The sequence below is a fragment of the Mauremys mutica genome, chromosome 3 (genome assembly GCF_020497125.1).
Source record: "Mauremys mutica isolate MM-2020 ecotype Southern chromosome 3, ASM2049712v1, whole genome shotgun sequence".
NCBI classification, from domain to species: domain Eukaryota; kingdom Metazoa; phylum Chordata; order Testudines; family Geoemydidae; genus Mauremys; species Mauremys mutica.
Window position 1 is genome coordinate 31973847 of NC_059074.1, and position 16399 is coordinate 31990245.

Consider the following 16399-nt stretch of genomic DNA (forward strand, 5'->3'; position numbering starts at 1 on the left):
GCCCAACAGGTCCATCCTGCGCGCGTCTTTAGATTTAGGAGCAGGCGCAGGTTGTCCATTCCGTTCCCTGTCATTCACAGACTGCACCACTAGGGAGTCCGGGGCCGGGTGGGTGTACAGGTACTCGTACCCAGTCGGAGGTACCGAGTACTTCCGCTCTACCCCACGGGCAGTGGGAGGGATGGACGCTGGGGACTGCCAGAGCGTGGTGGCATTTTTCTGGATGGTCCGAACAAATGGTAGGGCCACTCGCATGGGGGCCTCCGTTCCGACCACATTCGTGATCGGGTCCTCGTCCTCAATGACCTCCGCTACCGGGAGGTTAACCGCTTGTGCCACCCTACGCAGGAGGTCCTGATGGGCACGCAAGTCAATCGGTGGTGGATCGGATGACGAGGATCCTGCCACCGCCTCGTCTGGCGAGGAAGACGAGGAATGGGCCTGACCAAGAGGAAGTGGCTGAGGCTCGTCCATGGGATGCGCAGCCGCCGCCTCCCCGGGATGTTCCGTCTGCACCGGCGGTGGTGGAACCTCAACCGGAGGCGATGGAGGGGGCCTGCTGACAGTGGCTTCCGGCACCCCTTGGACCGAAGTCCCCTGTCGCGGGAGGAAGGGGGCACCCTGAGTCTCGTGGGCGGCCCAGGGGGTCCAGAAACCCCATTGCTGGGGACCCGGGTCTTGACCTTGCGGGTCCGCGCGGTAATCTGTGCCGGCGTCGTCGTGAGAAGCGACCGACGGCTGACGGGAAGGCCACGGGGGGGCAGAGGCGCTCAGAGACTGCGCCGTCGATGCCACTAGTCTGTCCGTGGACGGTGCCGGGTACCGGTGCCGATCGTCACGGTGCCGGGAGCGGGACCTGCGACCGCGAGAGTAGCGGGAGGTCGACCGCGATCTCGATCGTCGTCGATGGGAGCGGCTTCGAGACCGGCGTCGGGAGCGGTGCCGGGAGCCGGACCTCCCTCGGTGCCGACGGTCCGGAGAGCGGGACCGGGACCTGGAACGCCTCCGGGAGTACGACCGGTACCGCGATGGAGAGCGGTACCGGGACTGCGACCGGCGCCGAGAAGGAGAGCGGTACCGGGATGGAGACCGGTGCCGTGACCTTGAACGGCGGGAAGGTGACCGTCTCCGGGATCGGGACCGGGAGCGGGACCTGGATCGCCTTCTATCCCGTGAGTCAGGGGTGGCAGGTCGTACCATGGCCGGTTTGCCCACTGACAGAACGGCCCGCACCGGCGGTGCCGGGGGCCGGAGGCTCGGTGCCTCTGTGAGCTGCCTCGCCGTCGAGAACGTCTCGGGCGTGGACGGGAGAGGCAGCTCTACCACGGCTTGCACCGGGGAGCGCGGAGGTACCGGACTCGACGGCCCAGCCGGTGCCGGAGTCGACGGTACCGCGCACGGTCCGTGCGCTGTCTTGGACGGTGCCGAAGGCGCCGCTGCTGGCTGCTGGACCACTGGTCTCGCTGAAGCAGTCTCTACAGCCTTGGGCTTAGGCTTCCGTTTCCCCGATGGTGAATGGGAACGGTGCCGGGGCTTCGGTGCCGGCTGTTTCTTAACAGTCTCGGTACCGGACCGGCCGGGGACCGCTGGAGCACTCCGCACCGAGGACGACGCCGGAGCCGGAGGAGTCGGCACCGCAGGGGTAAGCGCCGACTCCATAAGGAGCTGCCGCAACCTAATGTCCCGCTCCTTTTTAGTTCGCGGCTTGAAGGACCTGCAAATGAGGCACTTGTCAGGTCGATGTCCCTCGCCGAGACAATGAAGGCAGGCGTCGTGGGGGTCCCCAACGGGCATATGCCGCTGGCAAGCCGCACAGGGCTTGAATCCCGGTGTCTTGGGCATACGCCCGCACCGGACGGGAAAAGAGGGGCTAAGCCCCCCTAATTCCCCTTAATCTAACTACTAACTACTCAATTAACTCAATTTAACAACTAACTATATACACTAAATACAAACTAGAACCAAGGTGAGCTAGGTACGTGGAGGACGACAAGCACTCCACAGTTCCAACTGCCGTCACGGGCGGGAAGAAGGAACTGAGGAGCGGACGGGCCGGCTGGGGTATATAACTAGCGCTATAGCGGCGCCACTCCAGGGGGCGCCCAGCCGGCCCGCCGGTGTTGCTAGGCTAAAAATGTTCCGAAGAGCCGTGCACGCGCGGCGCGCACACCTACATGGAATGCATAGGAGCAATCACTCGAAGAAGAACCACACAACCCTCAGTAAGTTGTTCCGATTTTGAAATTTACCCTTACTGTTAAAAATCTGCTGAGCTTACTTATCTACTCCAAAAAGAATGTTAATTTCAGGTTATCATGTGATTGAGCCCAACATTTAAGCAGTAAGATCACATGCTGTACTAGACCCACACAGACCCTGTTTACAAGAGAAAGAAAGAAGCATGGAAAGTCTAATTCTCCACTATGACTAAGCATATTAAAACCTAATTTTGCAGGCCTTCAAGTGTCATCATGAAATTAATTTATTTCACATAGCTATTTTTTTCCTTCCTGAATTGAAGAGGCGATTGACAAATGCCACATACTGTTTGGCCTGACTGGGCACAAACTATTGGGTTAGAGTAAAAAGAGATAAAGGCAGTATGGGATGGAACAGTGCCAGTTATATTTACCCCATTTCCTCTTTTAATGCTAAACTCTTTCCAATAAGATTAACACAATTATATCATTATATGTTCATTGTTCAGGAAGTTTATCCTTCCCTTCCTCTTTTTATCCTCTTTCTGTTGCGCTTCCCCGCTGCACAGGATGCTAGCTATTAAAGCTATACACGGAGTTTGGCTGCACTATAAAGGCTTTTTTTGAGGAGGCGGGGGTGGGAGGGCGCAAGGGGTGGCATTAACTGCAGTACAATTCATCAAGTACATCCACAGGAAAAAACAAGCCCTTTGTTAGACTAGAGTTAAGGTTGTAAATATGCAAAAATAAACATACTGGGGAAAAACGTAATAGAACACACAATAGTTTGAAGAGCTTGAACTTTTGAAAGAAAAGTGTAAAAAGTGTAAAATATGGAATTGCAGGGTTAAAGTACCTCGAAAAACCTTAACTTTGCCCTCATGCCCATGCTGCCCTATATATGGAGGGGCCATAGAGAGGGCCCAGTGGATTTCCCAGCCATGGAATTTGCAAAATAATTTGTGACGACAGAAATTTCATCTTAAATAATAATAATAATATAAAAGTTAACATAATAATAATAAAAAAATATGTTTCTAATCTTTATGGTTGCAGAGAAGACCTTGAAAATGGGCAATGAGTACTTGATGTACTGTTGTCTGCCTGCTCTTAAACTAGAACTTTAAAGAAAAGTCTGCAGAGAGCCTGAAACAATAGCTCCAAGAGGCAGATACTGCCCCATTCACCTCAATCATGACTCTGACTCTGCAATTTCCTAACCATGGAAAATGAAGTTTTCCCCCCCAAGATGCCATGAATCTCAGCTTCTTGACTGTGGAATTTTGCTAATTCACTGCAGCTCTCCCCTCTTGGGACCTGCCTGCAGCTGCCTCTTGCTTTCTGCTCACCCCACAAGAAGCAATTCATTGGAGTACCATACACACTCTTTGCATTGTTCCATGGACTCAGGCAACAGGGATTTGGGGAACCACAGCTGGAGTCCAGTTTTCAGCCTGGGAGCAGGGACGAGCCACAAGCTGAGCTTCCTGGAGAACAGCACTACCGGCGGGCCTGGGGAGCCAGGGAGATGAGACACTGAAGCTAGCTACAAGCTCCACCTTCCTCAGCATACATGGGGGAGAGGTGGAGGAAAGAAGTTTGACTTGGGTGACTAGATAACATCACGTGAGCCAAGGCAGAGGTGGGCAAACTACGGCCTGCAGGACCGTTCTGTCCAGCTTCTGAGCTCCCGGCCGGGGAGGCTAGTCCCTGGCCCCTCCCCTACTGTCCCCTTTCCCTGACAGCCTCAGCGCGACGCAATGCCAGCGTTCTGGGTGGCATGGCTGGCTCCGGCCAGGCGGCTGCGAGTTCCTGCCACTCTGAGCAGCATGTTAAGTAGGTGGGAGTTGGATAAGGGACAAGGGGTTCCGGGGGGCAGTCAGGAGACAGGGAGCAGTTGGATGGGGGGGCAGTCAGGGGACGGGGAGCAGGGGCAGTTGGATAGGTGTGGGATTCCGGGGGTGTCTGTCAGGGGATGGGGGTGTGGATAGGGGTCGGAGCAGTCAGGGGACAGGGAGCGGGTTGGATAGGGGGGCGGGGACCCAGGAGGGGGAGGTCAGGGGACAAGGAACAGGGCAGTTGGATGGGTCGGGGTTGTGAGGGGGCAGTCAGGGGACGGGGGCCAGGCTGTTTGGGGAGGCACAGCCTTCCCTACCCGGCCCGCCATACAGTTTCGCAACCCGATGTGGCCCTCAGGCCAAAAAGTGTGCCTACCCCTGAGCTAAGGCCTACCAAGCCAGACTACCTAGGGAACAGCAACCAAATTGTTTATATATTTTGCATGCATCGTAAAAATAAAATAATTGTTAAAAATAAAGATATATGAATTTTACATCATTGAGCATTTTTGGCGGGGAGCCATTTCTTTGTCTGTGAGGGAGCTTGGGAGGGATGGGAATGTGGGATATTTTGTGAAGAACAAATGTACGTTGTGGAATTTAGGTGCTCGTGCTACAGAATGTTGTTCCATCGTGCTGCAGAGCACACAGGGTCCTGTTTACAAGCACATTTAAGATTAAAGCGACTTCCCTCTCAATCTCTTTCTCAGAGGTTGATAGAGGGCATCAGTGACTGATTTGGGGAGCAAAGACAGTCTGAACAGCTGTTGGGGGCAAGAGGGACCAGCAGCCCGGGACGAGGAAAGAATACGAGTATGAGGGAAGAAAGAGGATGTCGGGATTAGGCTGCTGCTCGGCCACCATCCCTCTGGTGAGCAGATGTGGCATTGGCTGTACTTGCTCCTCTCCTGGAAGTCGCAACAGCTGTCTCCCCATCACCCTACTCCTCCCTGTGCAAGCTTCCTTCTCTGACTTATGGTCTGTGGGCAAGGCAAGGAATTAAGGGAGAGGAAACAGCCACTGGACCAGCTGGGGAAGAAGCAAGGATGCCTTCACCACTCTTATGTAATAGAGAGTCAAGGTGTGTGCAACAGACTCATCTGACCCCTCTACAGAATTCCCACCATCCTATTTAGGCCCCTTAGCCTGCTGCCTCTCATATAGGGTTGCCATCCATCCAGGCTTTACTCGGAGGGTCCGGTTTTTGGCTTCTGTGTCCAGGAGCCATTTAGGGTTGCCAGATGTGCAGTTTTCAACCAGGAAGTCCAGTCAAAAAGGGGACCTGGCAACACTAAATGACACCAAACCCAAAAGTCCAGTTACCACAGGGCTGGGGCAGGCACCGGGTCATGAACCCACACCAGTCCCTGCTCAGCCGGGGATGCCTCCCACCTGAAAGCAGGTTCCTTGAGAGGATCAAGCAAGCGACAGGGGTGGAGCCTTGGGGGAATCAGCCATTAGAAAGGTGGCAACCCTACTCTCATATTGCAACACCACCTCCTCTGAAGCTCAAATACTGAGCCTGCTGTCCTGAACCTTAAGGGTACATCTACACTAGAACCAGGTGTAAATTCCAGCTCGAGGAGACACATCTGTGCTAGTTCAATGTGAGCTAAAAACAGAAGCACAGCCATGGCAGCACCAGCAGTCAGCGGGGCTAGCTGTCTTGAGTTAGATCCCATCTGAGACCCCAGGTCTCAGTGACCTAAGCAGCTAGCCCCTCCTACCACTCATGCTGTCACAGCTATGCTTCTATTTTTAGCATGCTAGCTCGATCAGAGCAAGCACAGAGCTGGAATTTACACCGTCTGCTTGGTGTAGGCTTACTCTTAGAGGGAGCAGCCATGGGGGCAGAGAGTGGAAGGTGATAGGAGGAGGCTGCCTTAATCCTAGAGATTCTGTATCATGACATCCTAAATGCTGCTGGAAGCACGGTTTTTCTTCTACCACAGTCAATGCAGCCTCTTACTGCCTTTAAACTGGAAGCATCGGTGCTAGCTGTCAAATATATATAACACCAAGAGGCCCCAATCAACATGGGGTTGGGGGCATTTTGCAGGGTATAGTACAAGCACATAGGAAAACATGGAGTTTATAATCTATGATGCCCTATCCTGCGAACACTTAAGCACATGCTTAATTTTAAGCACAGGAGTATTCCCACTATTTCAACTGGATTATTAAGTGTTTGCAAGATCAGGGTCTAAGTGGACAAACAGAATAGAGAAACCCATGAGTGAAATGCACAGCTATATACACCATTTAAAAAAACATCACTGGCTCATATTTTTGAGGCACTCACCTGGTTGGCTCCTAGTAGCTACCGCAATATTGATATTAAATAATCTGGGGCTTTCATACATGCGCAGTAATATCTAGGATGGAAGAAGAATTTCAAGTTTGCTCAGGAAATGCCATTCATTTTTATAGCCCTTATATGTATGGCAGGTAAATCTCAGCCAAATCACCCAAACACAGAACAAAATAAATGGACCCCATAACAAGCTTTGAAACTCCCCAGACTCAGGCTCTGGCATGCTACTATGGGTGAGCAAATTCCCATGCTAGGAAATCCTCAACTGAAGGTGTCCTGCTGCTAGCCAGAATGGTTAATCCTATGAATGAAAGTGATCTATAACCAATCAGGATGAGAGATGGTCTCTCCAAGGATCAGCACCCAGACCATGCAGACTTCTAAAGATAACCACTAGCACCATGAAATGTCCCCAGCTATGCATTAGTGCAAAGGTCTGAGTAGTGGGCACTTGTGTGATGAGCTCACAGCAGCCAATCTCACTCAAAGTGGAAAGGTGCCTTCGGACCACCACAGGACCGACCTGGATGTTAAAAAGGATAAACCTAAGCAACATGCCATACTGGCCCTGCCTGGAGGGAACAAAGGCACAGAAGAAAGTCAACCAATGAGGAACAGTTGCAGCCACCGCTGCTGGAGGGCAGGAAGAGCATGGATACAATAAAACTCCCAGGAGACAAAACCACATTGACAAAAGGTGGATTTATACCCTCAGTGACTGGCGCAGGCACTCCTTCAGCCTGCTCTTTTCGAGCATTCCCTTGACCAACAAGCATCACTTCTACCTTGCCAGGCCTCAGTCCCAGCCAATCTGCTTCTATGCAGACCCCCTCTCACGGCTGCTCAGTGAGCAAGAGAAACTCGGGAATCTATTTTCAGTGACAGAGGCAGAGCTCTGCAATGAAGTTTCACTCTGTGAATAACAATGAGTGGATTGTGCAGTCTGATCTATGAAGGCAGACCCTTACTCCTATGAACAGTCCCACTGAAGTCAACCGGGCTCCGCAGAAGCACAGGGGATCTGCTTGTACAGATCAGACTGCAGAATCAGGGCCTTATTTAAGGAGAATTTGCAGCATTGGGAAAGTAAAGTGTAGGTTATATCCTAATGGAAAGGAGTCTAAATTATGTACTTTTCTTTAATATGGTAAGAACAGTCTGCTCTCATTCTGTGTATTGTCAGAGGAAAAATGTCCCTTAGAAATTATGACTGATCCCTATGAAAGGCTGAAATTTACAATACTGTAACATAAACCAACATTCTCCAGAATGAGCACCATTTTCTCTCACTCACAATGCATGTTTCAGAGATCAGGTCTGAGTGCAGAAAAAGTGATGTGAATTAGAAATCTTCTTGCATCATAGTAACGTCAACAGGTAGCTCTAAAGACTTTCTCCTATTCTCTTTTGGCCCATCAACTCCGAATGAAACAGGATTAGACTTTAAAACAATATTTTACACATATTTGAAAAACACCAACCAGCCTGGGACTTGCTTTATCTAGAAGCTGTTGCTTCTAAAAGGTATTTGACATTGTGGTTAAAAGGATTCTTCATGCTTGTGTGTTTGGGGGGGGGGGAGGGAGGAGAAGAGGGAAAGAGAGGAGGAACAGTGAAACTCTTGCAGTCTATTTAGTTTTTCAGCATCCTGGGGGGGGGGGAGGGGGAGGAAAAAAAACACCCTAATCTCCTGCAAAAACAACAACAAAAATCCAGCTACCAAGCACTTCACTGGAAGTCAATTTCCTAAAGGCAATCCAGATATTTTAAATTAAAAACAAAACAAAAACAAAAACCTTACACATAATACTCCTCTCAACTGCACAAGTGTATCTTAGGCCTTGTCTACACTAAAGAGGAAAGTCAATTTAAGCTACACAATTTGAGTTACATGAATAGCATAACTCAAATCGACGTAGCTTAGACCTACTTACCGCAGGGTCTACACTACGCTGTGTCAACGGGAGATGCTCTCCCATCAACTCTCCTTCCTCTTCTCGATCTGGTGGAGTACCAGAGTCGAAGTTCAAGTGGTCGGCGGTCGATTTAGCGGGTCTTCACGAGACCCATTAAATTGACCTCCTGTGGATCAATCGCTGCAGAGTCAATCCCATCAATCCTGGCTGTAGTGTAGACAAGCCCTTAATTGACTTCAGTGGACTTACTCGCAATTTACACCTATGTAAGTCAAAGGAGAATTAGGCCTGGTCTACACTTAAATGATAGGTCAACATAGTTACACTGCTCAGGGATGTAAGTGCCAAAGCTATGCCAACCTAATCCTTGGGCTAGACGCAAACAGGTCAATCGAAAAATAGCTACGCCACTATAATCCCTGCAGTATGGACCAAGACCTCTTGGTGTCTGCAGAGAGATTTTAAGGTCCCGTCAGTGAAAAGCTGAACCATTTACTCATACTTGCTATGCTTGACTGGCCAGTGGCACCAGTAAAAACAACATCCTACAAGGATGGGAAGGAAACATCAGCATCCTTAGTATTGGCACATGTTAAAATGTTCACTTAAAAGGTTCTGATTGTATTACAGAGATTAATCACAAGGCAGCAATTTAGAAAATATCTGCATTTGAAACACTCGTTCTATGTTATGGTATACTGGGGGGTGAGGGGGGGAAGGGAAGACAAAAACTGGGTTCAATCTGAGTATTTTCTGTGTCACCTATTGCGCGAGATCATTAGTTTCTAAGAAAGCCCTTAGAATCCTCCTGAAGCAAAGGGACATACATAAACTCTGAGTGTAACAAATCCCAACCCAAAAGGAAAAAAAACCCAAGTGGTGCCTAATCACCACTTGCTTTCTACTATCTATTAAACCTAATTCCATGCTTATCTCGCTTCTCCTCCCCTTTCCTCTCCAGCTTCTAGAATTCACACCAAAGTTCACTGCTGCTAAGGAATCCTCTCTCTTTCAGTGAAAAGACAACAAGGATTTGCAATATAATCTGATATGCTTCACAGATATTGCTATTTTCCTTAATTAAATAGTTTAATAATTAAGTGTGTGAAAAATCAAGTGCTAGTAGTTATAAAGCCACACAAAAACCTACCAAACACTCAAGTTTCATAACTCATGCTCTACTTTTTTAAAAACTGATCATTTTGCCACCACGAAACGACCTTTGTTCTAAGAAATGCAATGCGGTAAGTTTTGGGAAAGATTATTTACTGCTGAACACCCAATCAAAATAAGAGAAAGCAAGCGACGCCCTCCAAACCAGGATCAGACTATTGGCAGTACAACTACAAGCTTTCCTCCCCCTACACAATGGGCGCAGAGCCAAGAATAGAGGAATTCCATTCACAATACACTTTACAGAACTGAAAAAAAATCTTGAAACTACAGAGCAACAAAGGCGTCCATTCTGTACCGATGTGCTCGTCTGCTCAGTGTTTAGGCGAATTAAAAACATGGAAAGAAAGGCTCACAATACACCCACACAGACTTGGCTTTGGGCCCCCAGAAGGCATTCTTTTTCCCTCCCCGCCACCCACGCCACAGCCAGTTCTATAATGACTTAGCACAAGACACTTGCCAACTTTCAGCCAACAATAAGATACATTTCCTTAACTGAAGCCTGACCTACACCATCAATCTCTGTCAAGAGTAATGTTTGTGTTTTCAATAAATTACAACAGCCTACAACTTAATCACTAGAACTAAACACACACCAGGACATTTCACAATGAAGTATTCCTGGCTTCTTTTCGGGTAGTAGATTGCATACACCCACATGCTCGTGTCTGGGAAAGGAAAAAAAATAAACACCTTTACAAGACGATCAGTACACTAGTTAATTTTTTACACCAGAAACAGTGTCCAAAACAACAAAAATCACAATCTGACTTCTCAACCAACTGTCAAGCTCACTTCATACTCCTAATATTCAACCTCCCTCATAAAGTCTCCATACGTCTATGCTGCACCATCTAAATGGCTTTCTAACAACATTATTGGATACTTAAAAGGGATGCCATCAATTTTAAAGTCTTTTCTGAAGACGTCCATATTACTATCACTGAAATATTAGAGAAAATTATTTTTCCTGGTTTGTTTACTGCATGCCCATTCAGTTGCGTGACTACACTAGGGCAGTCAATCTGCTCAGCTGTCTGTACAAGTATGCTGCAACAGGGGCAAGAAAATCCTCTTTTTAAAAATGCAATGGTAAAACCTGCAGAGGGCCTCAAAGGCAAGTGTAGTAGAGGCTACATTTACTTCATGTTTTTGAGTTGACTAGTTTTCAAGCAGACTCTCTCAGGTAGTTTGATCATCCAAAAATACCGAGGGGGGGGCACAGGGGGAGTGTCTATCAGTTTTCAACTGGAATGCTTCCTGCAGGAAGTGTCTCTGATTCAGAGCAAAGCACACTTCAGCTAATGTGGACTAGTAAGAATTCACTGAACTACTTGGTTCCTGCTTAATCGTGAAAGGATCAGACACAAAAAGGACAAGGAAGAGCTGTGTATATTAGGAAGAGATGGAGTCACAGAGTAGCATTTGTGGTTTCTTCCAGGTTGGTAATTCAGATGCCTTATAAAAAAAAACCAACATAGGTCTTACTAGTCACTTTATGAGTTATAAATAATACTTTTTAATAGCAATTACATATCTCAGGCAGTGCACTCCAGGGGAATTACAGCACATCTCAGATTGTTAAATCGATTCAGCCTCAGACTTGTACCTTATAGTACCACTGAAGTACTCAAGCACAAAGGAATGCACTTTTTATTGTATATCTGAACCAACAGATCTCCTGGTTAAAAAATAATAAAATACCGAACTTCCAGAGACACAAGATTTCCAGAAGAATCATTTCAGCATGTATTCTTTCAGCTGCAAATTCGGGAGGCAGGCAGATATTTGACTTCAATATTCTGTTTAAGAGTACACAGATACTTTGCTATTATACTGTGAAGCAGAACATGACAACAGGCAGAAGACATATTGGCTGGGATACTCAATGTGTTGGTTTAGAGGGTTATCACACCACCACAAGCTTATGAGAGCTTTTGTTCAGCAATAGACTGCCAAAGTGAAGATAAAATAAGCGTATACATTTGTTCAACTTCAGAATGGCAGCATGTTATTGTAGCATTTGGAATTTCAGACCTTTAAAACATTCTGCGCTCATTACGGTTAAAATTAACAGCTCTGCGAATTGAAATCCTACAGTCAACCTATTGCACAGACACCTGATGCAGCATGTTACTTCATTAATACAGTCAACATGATCTGGAGATTAATTTCTGTTGGCAAGAGATAATTTACTTAACATGAGTTAAGCTCCGGTTCTTCTCAGTGCAGCCCAACTTCAGTATACATTTTCTGATGTAGACTATGGCCAAGAGGAACTGATCCTAGATCAAAACATTTTAATACTAGAAACTGAGAGCTGAATACAGTTTTAAAAATTGGTTTCTCTTGCAGTCAAGGGAAGACAGACTTTTAGTTGTTGAATCTGACCTAAAGTCAGGTTTTAAGAAACGATCAACAGATACTCAGAAAAGCAACATCCAATATCAGCACATTCTGCACTTGCGCGCGCACATACATAGGCTGTATATCCAATGCATCACTCATCACCATAACATTAAGAAAAATCTACAAGCCAGAAAGTTAAGCTTGAAATACTAGCATTTCTGCCCCACTCAAGTCCAAACAACAGATGCACTATCTTTTTTTTTTTTTTTTAATGTTACCACTTCTAACCAGTGGCTCATGTGGCCCCCCAGGAAAAAAACAAAACACAAAAAACAGTCATACCCCAACTTTAATATCATTTGGACCACAAAGTAATCTGTATTATTAATTCAGAACAATAGTACCCTGCAGTCTACCACAAGGAAAGAGCTGTTAGGATGATCAGAGGTTTCCTCATGTCTCACTAGATTAGAGCAGGGCTTCTCAAACTTCATTGCACAACGATCCCTTTCTGACCCCAAAAAAAAAAAATTACTATATGGTAATAGGTAATAATTGGAGATATACCAATCTCCTAGAACTGGAAGGGACCTTGAAAGGTCATTGAGTCCAGCCCCCTGCCTTCACTAGCAGGACCAATTTTTGCCCCCGATCCCTAAGTGGCCCCCTCAAGGATTGAACTCACAACCCTGGGTTTAGCAGGCCAATGCTCAAACCACTGAGCTATCCCCCCCCCCCCTTGGGTCCTGGGGGGGGACCAAAGTTTGAGTCCACCCAAGCCCCACCAGCTCAGGGCGGGGAGATGGGGGGGATGGGACCCAAGCCCCAGGGTGTGGAAGCCAAAGCCCAAGGGCTTCAGACCCGGGGGGGGGGGTCTGTAACCTGAGCCCTGACACCCAGGGCTGAAGCCTTCTGGCTGTGACTTCGGCCTCAGGGGTGGGGCTCAGGCTTTGGCCCCAAGTGGTGCGGTTTGGGCTTTGCCTTCAGCCCCGGGCCACAGCAAGTCTAACAGCAGCTCTGGCAACCCCATTAAAAAGGGCTTGCAACCCACTTTGGGATCCCAACCCAAAGTTTGAGAACACCTGAATCAGAAAATCTCTAACATTCAGTTGTTTGCATGCTCCAAGGAGCCTATTGTAAGAAAGAGAACATTCAGAAGTCACAGCAATATGCTTGTGGTTCTACTCAGCTTCAGATGGTCAAAGCTGTTCCCAAAGGAGAGTGGGCAGGGCACTTCAAAGTCACAGCAGATTAATTGTTCCCATGGCTTTACTTGCCAATGGCAGCAGGAAGCACTGAAGCAGTATTGGCACGAGTATGCAAGACAGCTTTATCATGATAACGGTTTACTGAAACTCTCCATGGTCTTGCTAGAGCTGCATTTTAGGCGATAGGAGGTTTTGAGGCAGAATTACAATGAATGGCTCAGAGCCACTGGAAAATACCTGAAATATTGAGAGGAGGAAGAGGAGAGAGTGCATTCTCAGTCTCCATCCCCCTTTCTTCCTATTACAAGAATTATAGTCACAGGTTTTTGTTTGCACCTAGATACATTATACTATGATCTCATGACAAAGTTTATCTGTAAACATTCCTGGATGTGACAAAGACCCAATTTAAAAAAAAAAAAAAAAAAGCTAGTGGTGACTAAACACCACAGTGAGCATATACAGTATTTGAAGACAAAAAGGTTCCATTTCAGACACTGCATTACTTTCACTCAGGAAAGGGTTATTTGTATGGAAATTCATTGGTAAAAACATAAGTGTGCCATTTTACATACAATTTCTTGTAAATCTCAACATTTCATAATAACCTCAAATACTCACGCTCTCTTTCTACAGATCACTAAGCAAATGCCAACTCTAATGCAAATGTAAATCAACAAAACCCTTTTCAGCAAAGAACCCACTAAAGTGTAAAAAGGTAACTCTCTTCAGATCTAGGGTCTCTCTCACCAGCCAGCCTGGCTTTTGTTTTTCTGAGCCTCTCCTGAGGACACCAGTAAAGGACCATACAGACTTTCTGGAAGGACATTCTCTAGAAGAGTATGGCAAATAGGAAGTGCCGTTTTTAAATAGTTTGTTTAAACACAGTATAATGTTTATGCATTTGTAAGTCTGACTGGTAAAAGATTAACCACCATTAATGTGAGCCCTGGGGTCTCTGCATAACTTTAATCATCATATTTTTCTGCTAAATTAGACAATTCACATGCACGCCCACATACCCAAACACACACACACAAATATATACACACACACCTAGGTGCCTACCTGTAGTCAGGCAGAGAAAAAAGCAGCACTTCTCATTTCACACACCCACAGTCAGAGAAGTGGTTTAACTCTGAAATCCAAAGGGGCTGGGGGAGGAATTAAATAGTAAATCTGCACCGTACAAACACGCTGAAGAGAAGACGACTCTCGTAGTTAATAAGGAAGGGTTTTGGCGAGAAAGAATGATTCACGGTGAGTTCAACAAAATGTATCATGATCTACTAGACTTAACAAAACACCCCAACATTGTTAGGAAGCTACTGGAAAGACGGGTCCCCAGAACAGCTAAGGTCACAGACCAAAGGAGAAGGAGAGTAACTCAGCTGGCTGGAACCCTGGAGGAAACGAGGAAAGACCCCACCCACCCCACCTTGTAGCGGCTTCCCCGGTGGGAGAACACGGCCAAAAGATGCAGGCACGCACCCCACTGACAGCCGGCACCGACTGCATCGAGTTGGAGGTTTAAAACCCAAACTTGCTGGAAAATCGCCGGCCGTATGACAGGGGAGCTCAACTGTTGCAAAACCCTGCCCGCAGCCTGGTTATATTTCCCCTACTCCCAAGCCTAGGAGATGAGCCGATTAACTCCCCTTCCCCCGAGAAGGGTAACGGGGGAGGGGAGGGGGTGCTCACAGTGGGAGAAGCGAAAACAAGCATCAAGCCGAAGGCGGGTCCCCCCAGCAGCCCGCCAAGGGGGCACAGCCACCGCTCACCGCCCTTACCAGGTCCTGGGGCTGGGCTGGTCTCGCCGCGCTCCGGCGGCCGGGGTGGGACGCTCCTTCGCCGGACCCGCGCGAAGCGAAGCGAAGCGAAGCGCTCGCTGCTGGGGCTGCTGCTGCTGCTGCTCGGCGGCGGCTCCGCTTCGGGCTGCGATCAGAGCGAGGCGGGCGAGCGAGCGAGGAGCGAAAGAGGAAACGAGCCGCCGGCTCCTGGCAGGGGGCGGGAGCGGCAGCCGCCCTGGGACCCGCGGGGAGACTGAACTTTGCAGCCGCGGGAGGAGGGACGCTGGCCTGGCGGAGGCGGGCGGGCGGGCTGGCCGCAGCGGCGCTCTCCGCGCGGTCACTGACGCTGCCCCATGCTGCGCCCCGCGCTGCCGCGGCGCAAACTCCGCGCTGGGCTCTGCCCCCGAACCCGCACTAGGCGCGACGGCCTATTGGCTCCGGGAGCGGACCAACGGCGGGCAGGGGGGCGGCGCCGTCGGGCCCGCCCCTCGCTGCAGGGGAGCCGCGGGGGGAGCAGGCGGCGCCTCCTGCGGCAGGGACCCGTTGGTCTCTCCCGCCCCACCGCGCTGTGCCCGGCAGGGCAGGAAGTACCGAGAAGTCCTGGAAAGTCGCGCGCACACGGCTGCCCCCGGGCGCCACGAGCCCGGCCCGAGCAGCGCCGAGTGCTCAGCCCAAGTACTCGCACCCCAGCCCCTTCTCAGAGCTCTGGCCTACCCGCTGGGGAACCGAACAGCCGGGCGACCTACGCAGGCCATCAAAGAGAACCGCAGGTCTTGCGTTCAGCGCATTCTGGGGAGTCACAAACTGCCCCGAGCAGGAACTCTTCGCAGAACATTATTTTGTCATTGTGACCACGTTCAGGCCCCGGTGAAAAATGTTTTCGGGCCCCCCAGCAAGGGCAGACCGGCTACACAGGGCCGGGGAAGCCGTGCCCCGGACCGCCAGGCCCCAGTCATTTGTACCGGCTTCCCCCCCCCCCCCCCCGTCGGCCGTGACCACGTTTGAATAAAAGACAAACTGGAGAAAGTTGTTAACTGCTCCCAGACAATTTGCAACAGAAAAGGGCGCTACGTTTTTGGAATAAATCCTTGGTTATGAGTTATTTCCTCAGCTCTATCCTCTGCCTTCTCTCTGACATACGAGAATGGGAGCTTTGTTTTCACTGTGCATATGTTATTTGGACACTTGAATCCTGCATCTGAATGCTAAGATCAATAGGTAAGCAAGAGCATTCCCATTGTATGCACTTAAGTGCCAGTTTGAGCATCCTATTACAAGATCTTATTGTCCTATTAAAGTATCTGCATTTGGACAATTGGACCCATTGGGTGTATTTAGCCTACTTGAACATTTTTTAAATGACATACCTGCATTAACTGCATCCTTAATACTCTCATATAATGGTGCAGTGCAATACACAAACCACAGTGCTTTAACTGCTTTTGTATCTCACCTTTATTTTGAATTTTCTCTTCTGCTTCTTCATTTTATTTCTATAGTGGGAAGAAAGAGAAAAGTCGAGACTAAATTAAACTCATCTGTCTCCTTCAAACTATATATTGAATTTGATTAAGCATCAGACAACCGAAGCAGCTTCATACAGTGTTTAA

At 48.6% G+C, this 16399-nt stretch overlaps 1 protein-coding gene across 2 annotated transcripts in view; it reads right to left on the minus strand.

The window, feature by feature from the left end:
- The window catches only part of HPCAL1 (hippocalcin like 1), a 116352-nt gene extending 101154 nt beyond the window's left edge, over positions 1–15198 (minus strand). The window contains exon 1 of one of the 2 annotated variants that reach the window (XM_045011305.1): positions 14790–15198. The gene's annotated coding sequence lies outside the window, so the exon portion shown is untranslated. The remainder of the gene's footprint in view (positions 1–14789) is intronic. The other variant, XM_045011304.1, reaches the window with a different exon arrangement.
- Between the last annotated feature and the right edge of the window lie 1201 nt (positions 15199–16399).